Below are 8656 nucleotides of genomic sequence, written 5' to 3'. Positions count from 1 at the left end.
ATATATATACATATATATATATATATATATATATATATATATATATATATATATATATCGGTATAAAAGCAATACTTGTATTTAGCCTACTCAGAAAGAAAAAGGGCGAGGAATTGAACATATAACAGCCTGGTGGATAATCTGTAATGCAGTGTAGTGAGGGGAAAACTGAGGCAGCATGGTCCTTTTTTAAGAAAAACAAAAAGTGAACTTCCTGTTTCGGGGTGGTCCAGACTGTGGAGAAAGGGAGGGAGGAGAAGGGGGTGCGCATTCCCGCATTGGCTGTGCAACAAACTCCAGGGAGCTTTGAGGGACTCCATAGCCCGAACATGGGGTTCAATTTTGTCACCGTTTGCGTAAAGTGACTCTGAAGTAAAAAGCTATGGAAAAGCACGTCTGAAACAGGATAAAGTGTCGGTTTCTGTGAAGAATTCAGTCATCTCCATCCGAGTGCGTCTTGCCAGAAAGTCGAGAGAAAGAGAGAGAAGGGAGGCTTTACTGGTAATTCAGCCTTTCGCAGTCCTTGGACACTGAGCTCTTCCAAGGACTCTGGGAATCAAGTCAAAAAGTTTCATGCTGAGTGTTCCTGCATTAACCTGAGGTAAGTAGTACTGATGATTCATATTCGCTTTTCAAATCACAGGAGACCATTGAAATGGCTAATTACGAGTGTATTCGTGGTTGGAACGTTGAGTTTAATTATTCGGCACTATTATAATCACTGTCGTACTTTCTGAAGTGGTCAAACATCTTGCAGTTGTGTTATTATGTTATTAGTGAAGGTTTAGTACGTCCTCTTTTGGCTTTATCTCTTCAGGTGATTGTGCGTGACTTTTACACGTTGACTTAAATTAATAAGGCTAGCTAGTTTACTCTTCCTGTACACTCTAAATTTCAGTAATTGATTTGCATAATATTTGAACTAACCGAGCAAAATGAGTTTAGCCACTGTGATACGCCGGTTTTTGTGGATTAATTCCTCCTCATCGCAGAATAGCGTTGGTCCTGTCTTTGGACAATATACTGGCACGAACGAGTTTAGACATAAACAATGTACATTTTCCTGCATGTATACGTTGATCTCTCGGGGGGAGTGCTTTTTTAGGGGTCTGACTACAAGCACAGTTTAAAATCATCTGGCACAGACGAGGATCGCAGGGCCATCCGAGAACAGCTGTTTCTTGTAACCTGAAATACTTGAGGTGCCGATATTTTTTCCAAATGTGAGTTTCTGTCAGGACACCCACAAAACAACATCATCACAGAGCTCTGTGTGAGGCTGCAGGAGTGATAAAGCTCAGGCAAAAGCTGGCTGAATATTTTGTTGCATTTGGGGTTTTCTTTTGGCTAAAATAAACATGCATTGAATCCTCCCGTAATCCATATCTAATCTGAGATAGATTATTGAATCTAATCTTATTATATGAGGTGACTGTAGCTGCTAATGTGGGAAGATTAGGCTGCTGGTCTTTATGTAGTGGCCCTGGGCTGGAGAGCGTCAACAGTGGACTCAATAGAGCAGCCAAACACTTATTTATTCCAAAGTGACAGTGAGAAGTGCTCAGCACACAAACTCACAACCTCCCTAAACAGTATTTGCACAGACACACTCACATACACATAGAGAGAGTGTATTTGTAAGCCACAAGGGGCCTTTAGATCTCCAAAAACATGAGAGTGAAAGACAATAATTTATTTGGAACGTTTTAAGTGAAATTGTGGATTGTGTACCAAATAATTGTTCTATTATTTTTTGTTTTAATTGATTACATTGGGCAGGAGGTTATGTTTTGTGAAACTTTAGTTTCCGTGTGATGAGAATTGTCTTGTGTGTGCTGGAAAACAAGCTTGTAAACACCTCAGACATTTTGTTTGATTACAGGAAAACCGAAAATATAATCATGTAAACAGCAGGGATTCAGCTTTTTACAGAGAAGCACTCGGGCCCTTCTCAAGGTTGAGACGGGGGAGAGTTTCGAAGGAGGAAAGTGCACTTGTCCTTTGGCCATGTCGTGTGAAAAGCTCTGCAGGGGTGCTTCCTCACCCTCCCTGGTCTTTATCAAGTGTGTTAAGGCCAAAAGGCTCCTTAATGGGAATGCTCTTAAACAAATAGACCATACAGGAAACAACTGTCCTCCTATCCAGTCACAGGAGAGGACTGATGTGGTTTATCACAACCATATCAGAGAACTGATAAGTCTCTATCAGGCTGAATACAATTGGATTTAGTGGGATGAATTAATTGTCCCGTTAGTCCAGTATAGCAAAAGTTGGTGGATGATTTGTACACTTAAGCAACATTTATAGCCAGATCTGGAATATAACATATCTAGACTCGTCGTAAGTCTCTCTGATATTAATGATGTTGTTTCATTTATGTGCGTTGGCCGCCTACATGACACACTGGTACCCAGAGGCAGGCAGCAACAAGTGGTGTGTTTTTGTCCAGATTCCATTTTGGTCCGCTCAGCAAGAAACATGTGTCACGTGATGCCTGCAATCCCCCCCTCCTCCTCACCAATCCTCTTCCCCAACACTCTCCTCCCATCTTCCAGTGAGAGGGAGGTAAGAGGGGGGGAGGGAGAGAGGGGGCGAAAGACCACCCTCACTGGGATCACAGCCCCTCAATCAGACCCTTTCACACCCTGTGAACCTGAAACAATCAGGGTTTAATAGCAGCTGTCTGTCTGTACCGGCCCTGGCTAAAACCATGTAGGCTCACAGTGCGGAGCAGATCAGCTTCAGCCGCTGAGAGAACAGAGTAGACAGCCCTGGGGATGCTCCAAAGGACACATAAGCAAAGACACACACACACACACACACACACACACACACACACACACACACACACACACACACACACACACAATCAAACTCTCTTTCTCTGTCTTTTCTCCCCTGCTACTCTTTTCTCTTTTCATCTTTTAGTTTTCCTCCCCTACTTCAAGGCTTCCACAGTTCGCCGGTGTCAGGGTCTGGTATTTGAAGGTTATTTTGGTTCATCGGATAGAGATTGTGTTGTTTTCAAACTGCTGCAAGGCTTTACTCACATTGTGTGTCGTCATTCATGGACATTGTTCACTAAGACCAGTGAGTTGATTCTGGTCGTTGGTTGTTGGTTTTGGTTATAATTGAGCCAAACTTTATCCCATGGGAACCATCGGAATATCACAACGAGAAACCACAGCTATTATGTGCCAGTATTCTGTCTTCACTGTCCAAAATAATTGCATGAGGTCCGATTGCACCAATAAGAATCCCTCTTTCTAGACATGTAACATTGAACACATGAAATTATGCTGAAATGAGAATGAATGACACCAAAGGGCAGAGGCATTAGCCACTTTAAAAAAGCTTGACTCACATTAGTCAAAGGGCACAGATAATAGAAAGGGGAAATGTTGCAGTCATGGGGAATATTCTGAAAATCATCCAGTCACCCATTAGAAGGCGTATCAGACAAATTGTTCTACAGAGATATTTAGTCCAAACCAGTAGAAAAATTATTGTTCTTGTGTTTTAGTTAGTTGTAATATTTGTTCTTCACCTGAGAATTGGCAGCAGTCAGGACATCCCATAAACAACCCTTTAATGAGGGAACATTGATGTTGGATGATTCTGCGATTATTCTGATTCGGTGGTGTTAAGGTTAGCAGAAGATTGTGGTTACGGCAAATAGTGTATAAGGTTCAGTTTGGGTTAGGCAACTAAAACACTTAATTAAAGTAGGGGAAGGATGCTGGTTATGGTTTGAATAAAAAAAAAAAAATGCAGTAATAGTCTGTAATAAGAGGTTAACGCCGGTCTTCCGCATGAATGTTAGATGATCTACATTCCCATCCACCACCCTGACCTTAAACCCTGTCTCCCAAGAAATGCCAGGTTTACTTTATTAATATTTAATTAATAAATAAATACTATAAATTATAAACCTTGATCAGCAAACTTGTGTTGCCCAAACTTAATTCATGATGCCAACTCCGGTCTCCGACCCCAAACATCTCACTACAAATTCAATGTTGTAAAAAAACGTAGCACTTCCCTCAGTCGAACAAACATTGCCATGGAACCTAATCCAAGTAGCAGATACGTTTTCTCTAAAAATGTATATGGCAAATTAGTAGTATACACGTGTATTTTGAGGGAGACATGGTTGCTGATCCCCACACCCTAACACTTACTTTCTTCCTAAATACATAAAGGGCCCACAACGTCCTGTGACACTTAAGGCGTCTGACTTTAAGGTGGACCAGCTATTCTCATTTTAGTGACAAGATAATCAGCTGTTCTGACAACCAGATAAAACTACTTTCATATTGCTCATAGTTGTAGCAATTGCTCCTCCCTCATTATATATACAGGAAACTCAGGGAAGCAATTTAACTTATTTCTGCAAAAAATTAAATATAAAATAACTTTTTTCATGTCTTTATTTTTTGCACCAAATTACAGAGAGTAGTATCGATAAGAGTATTAATAAGTATCAGTATCGATAAGCAGTATCTGTATTGATAAAATCCTAACGATACATTTAACCCAGTTGTTCCCAACCTGGGGTCCGGGCCCCCCTTAGGGGGGTGGCAAAGATCACAGGGGGTGCGCAAGTCTTTAACTGGTTTGAGGTTGAGGTAAAAAAAAAAATTTGCACATGTTAAACAAATTAGGATAATACACTAGAATATATAATGAATACAAAAGTCTGTATAAAAACTATATATATATTTCTTTTTTTTTTTTTTTTTTTTTTTGTTCTCGCTTAAAATTGTAGGCAGCCAAACCTCCGGGACCTCTTAACCTGGGACCCTTGCTGTCATCAGGTCAGCTGCTAGCTGCTATCATCCTCGTTTGTCCTGCAGCCACGGCATCACTATTTTATGAATGAAACATGGCGGAGAAACGTAAAAGTGCTGATAACTCCTCTATATCAAAAAAGAAAGTAAGGCTCTATCTCGAGAGTAACCTCAACTTTGGTTTCAGGGGGGGCTCAGCTTTTCTTAGACATGAGTAGGGGGGGCGCAAAGGAAAAAAGGTTGGGAACCACTGATTTAACCCATCTTTTAGGCTACATAAGATGGGTGAGGGCAGCCGTGGGGCGCCCGGGGACCAACTCCTCTTATTTAGCCAGTGCCTTTTGGTTTAGGGGGCACTGACAGGAGTACTAACCTAACATACATGTTTTTGGTAGGGGGAGGAAACCGGAGCACTAACCCACGCAAACACATGGGGGAACATGCAAACTCCACACAGAAAGGCCAAGACCGGGGATCAAACCCAGTACTCAGTACACACAGGCCAACCACTGAGCAACCGTGCTGCCACTGAGCCACAGTGCAAGGTGGCCCTGTCAAAGATCAAGTCACATGTGGCGCAGCAGGCAGCTTGGATTTTACAGTAAATGCAGGGTTTTTGTGTGTGCCTGTGGGAATATGTGTGTGTTATACAGATTTAAGCATTGCTGATGACAGTAAGAGGCGGAGTCATTCCCTTCCCCATCGTCCCTCCCTCCTCCTTCTTTGAATGAGGGTGGTGGTTTTTGATAAATTTGTGTGTGTGCATGTGTAAAAGCAGTTAGGCATGCTGACTGTTAACTACCATCTCATGTGGTTGATATTAGAAATCAAACTAGTGCTAATAGGAACCAGGAGAGATTGTGAATTGCTCTCACATGCAACAACAACCCACACTGATACTTACTCATTTCTCACTGTTACTTTAACTGCGTTTGTTACAATGGGCTTGTGGTTGGCTTTTCTTTGAGACATGGTAGTCGGCTGTAGATGACAAAGGCGAAACATTAGCCGCATCTGTGGAGGAGGCAGAGAAAAACAAGATCAGGGATTTTTGATAAAAGTGAATCAAAGCTTTAAACTGCAAGTGATAACAGCATTAATTAGTTGTTTGCAGGTATGTGTTCGTGCATGCAGAGTATTTATATTCTTGCAAGATTGGCTGTCCACTTGTCTTCGGCCGTGTGTGTGTTTCAATGTGTGTGTTCTCAGCCGCTGATGACTCACGGTGTGCTGTCCTGTCGGCAGGCAGAAAGTGAAGAGGGGGCGGTGTTTTGTTATTTTACCATGTTGCCATAGCCACGGTGCATTTGGGTGCTGCCATCATCAGTGTAATTACAACGCAAGTGTCTTGACACTCACCCTCCTCACTGCCTGCGTCTCTCTGACGTCCACCAATAAGACTAGTGTTTCCCTCTTGCTGTCAGCCAGGGAGGGTCATCCTGAGAGTTTTGATGTGATATCATTTGAAGCCTTTTGAGTTCAACATAAAGAAACATCTGGATGAAACCCTGCTCCAGATTAAAGATGCTTTCTTTTTCTTCCGTCTCTAACACAACTGCGATCCCTCATTTGAACTTTTAAGTAGAGAGGTGTAGATTACTCCTCCTTAGCAGTTTGTATGTAAGCCATTAAATTTCCCAGCGCCGTTTTATGTGATGAGCTATAACATTTTACTGCTGGAATAATTATTTCCGACTTGTATGAAGCGAGAGAGAGACAGAGGCAGATGCTAACTTGAGTTGCAGAGACATACCCGTGTTCCGTGTGTTTGTGATGAGCCTTCTGGACAACAAGTCTGTTATCTGAGATGAGATAACATCAGAAGATCCTTGGCTTGGCAGGTGATCTTGGGCAACTTGCAGTTCCACATACCACACACACTCTTTTTAATGTACACAGCAAGTATCTAGGCATTTTAATCTATAAAGTAACGCAGATATTTGTGATCACTCATCTAGTGGTGTGCAGCATGTTTTATGTTTGCTGCACACGAGGGCTGAGAGCTTCTTGATATTTGACGCAGCACCAGTCGGCACCAGCAGTGAGTGCCTATTGGGGCTGATTATAATTTGTCTTTTTTTTTTTTTTTTTTAAATCAGTGCCAATACTATACCTGAGTTTCAGTACTGATAGCAAAGCAATCATTTTCAATAGCTTAGTTTTGGAACTATAAACATGTTCTTTCACTCAACTGATCAGTGTTAAACATATAGAACTAGATCAGGAAATATCAAAGAAAAGGTAAACAAGTCTACAAATGTGTCCGAACATTCAATTCCAACTTTAGATGTTTGACAAGTGTTTGATACTCGGTGTTAAGGACACATTTCAGTCGAGTTTTGATACTAAGAGACTGGGCAGTGGGGTAATGCTGTACCTGTAAAGATCTTGTGAAGGATAGATCAAGCAATTCCAAAATTTCCAAGATAAAATGTGTGAGATTCTCAGTACACAATACACAATACAGAATGTGTATTCTCAGCTGTGTAAACTTTCCATAAGATTTGTGTAAAAAGCTATTTCAGATTTTAAAGAGCGAGTAAATGGAGCTCAGGTGCATCCACCCACTTGTTTATATTTTGAAGTAAAATGAAGCAAATCGCAATGTGTTCCAGGTTTATAGAGTCAGAACTCAAATTTAAACAATGGATGACCCACACCGCATTCACCTCGTACTGCATGTTCATGAGAAAAGAATAGTGTGGTCAGCCTTCTAAAACCACAATAAAAGATGAAGCTTCTTTCTCTTTGTATTTTCTTCTCCTCCAGATGTTTCCAGTTCTGAATAAATCTCCCTCCTCATTCCCATTCTCTCTCCTCCTCCTCTGCTGCTCGGCCTCTTGTGTCTTTTTCTATTCCTGTTTCCCTCTGTAAGTAAGTGACAGTTGTGAGAAGCTACAGTGGCTTGCTGATGCCACGTTAACTAGATCAGATGCCATAACAGGAAGTCAGTCCACATGCATGGACGTAGCACAGTGACACAGGCACATGACTTACTACCACTGCAAGCCAAATGCAGGCAGAGCCGTCACCGATACACTGACATGAATCTGCTGTGGGTCAAAAGGTAACTGCACCCTCAGTCAAACTGCCTCATATTTACTACGGCAGATTTGACATGACATTCTGTCTGCAGAGCGCTCTGATCAGACTTCAGGCTTTGTGTCGAAAGGTGCAGACTCTCACTGATGACTCAGATAAAACTCTGCAACTTCATTTTAATTCAAAAGTAACATCTGATTGTTTTCGTAGCAGAAACGATGCTAAATCCTCCGTCAAAGAGAAGCATCTGCGGCCAAACCAAACTCATTTAGGCTGAAGAGCTCTGCAGCACGTGATTAACTAAATTGATGTGGTGTGCTTGTTTTGTTGGTTTTGTGATAGCCTAAACTGAAGTGAACTGACTGGATGTTTTCTTCTGTAGCATCAGATATTGTTTACAGTTATGTTCCCTGTGGTCCGGTGCCATAAAACGTAAATGGAAACTAGCAGTCTAACTCTGTGTTGAAGCTATTATTGAGAAAATAATTCCCTTCAGGAAACAATAAACTATTGGAAGTTTGTGAGATGTAATTAACTTTGTTTCAACAAAGATTTGCTGCCGTCTCTTTTACAGTAGAGATGAAGAATTCCTCATGAAGATCATACAGTAACACAGAAAAATACAGTTCCTGTGCATTTGCTGCATATTTGCAAACTTAATTAGGTCTTTAGAAAAATAATATTATTGGCACACGTTGAGAAAGAGCTTTCCATTTTCATTAACAGTGGAATTTGTTGGAAAGGAAAGAAGGGCAAAAGAGAGTAAAGGGTGAACGAGAGAAACATTTCATAGTGAGTGTGGAGGAGGGAGAAAGAGAGGGAGA

The 8656-nt window shown here is 41.3% G+C and overlaps 1 protein-coding gene across 1 annotated transcript in view; it reads left to right on the top strand.

Annotated features, from left to right (window-relative positions):
- Window positions 1-256: 256 nt before the first annotated feature.
- Window positions 257-8656, top strand: part of gli1 (GLI family zinc finger 1) — a 58683-nt gene continuing 50283 nt past the window's right edge. The window contains exon 1 of the mRNA XM_031301927.2: window positions 257-601. The gene's annotated coding sequence lies outside the window, so the exon portion shown is untranslated. The remainder of the gene's footprint in view (window positions 602-8656) is intronic.

The sequence above is a fragment of the Sander lucioperca genome, chromosome 6 (genome assembly GCF_008315115.2).
Source record: "Sander lucioperca isolate FBNREF2018 chromosome 6, SLUC_FBN_1.2, whole genome shotgun sequence".
NCBI classification, from domain to species: domain Eukaryota; kingdom Metazoa; phylum Chordata; class Actinopteri; order Perciformes; family Percidae; genus Sander; species Sander lucioperca.
Note: the sequence above shows the minus strand (reverse complement) of the source record. Positions and strands in the feature narration are given on the sequence as shown.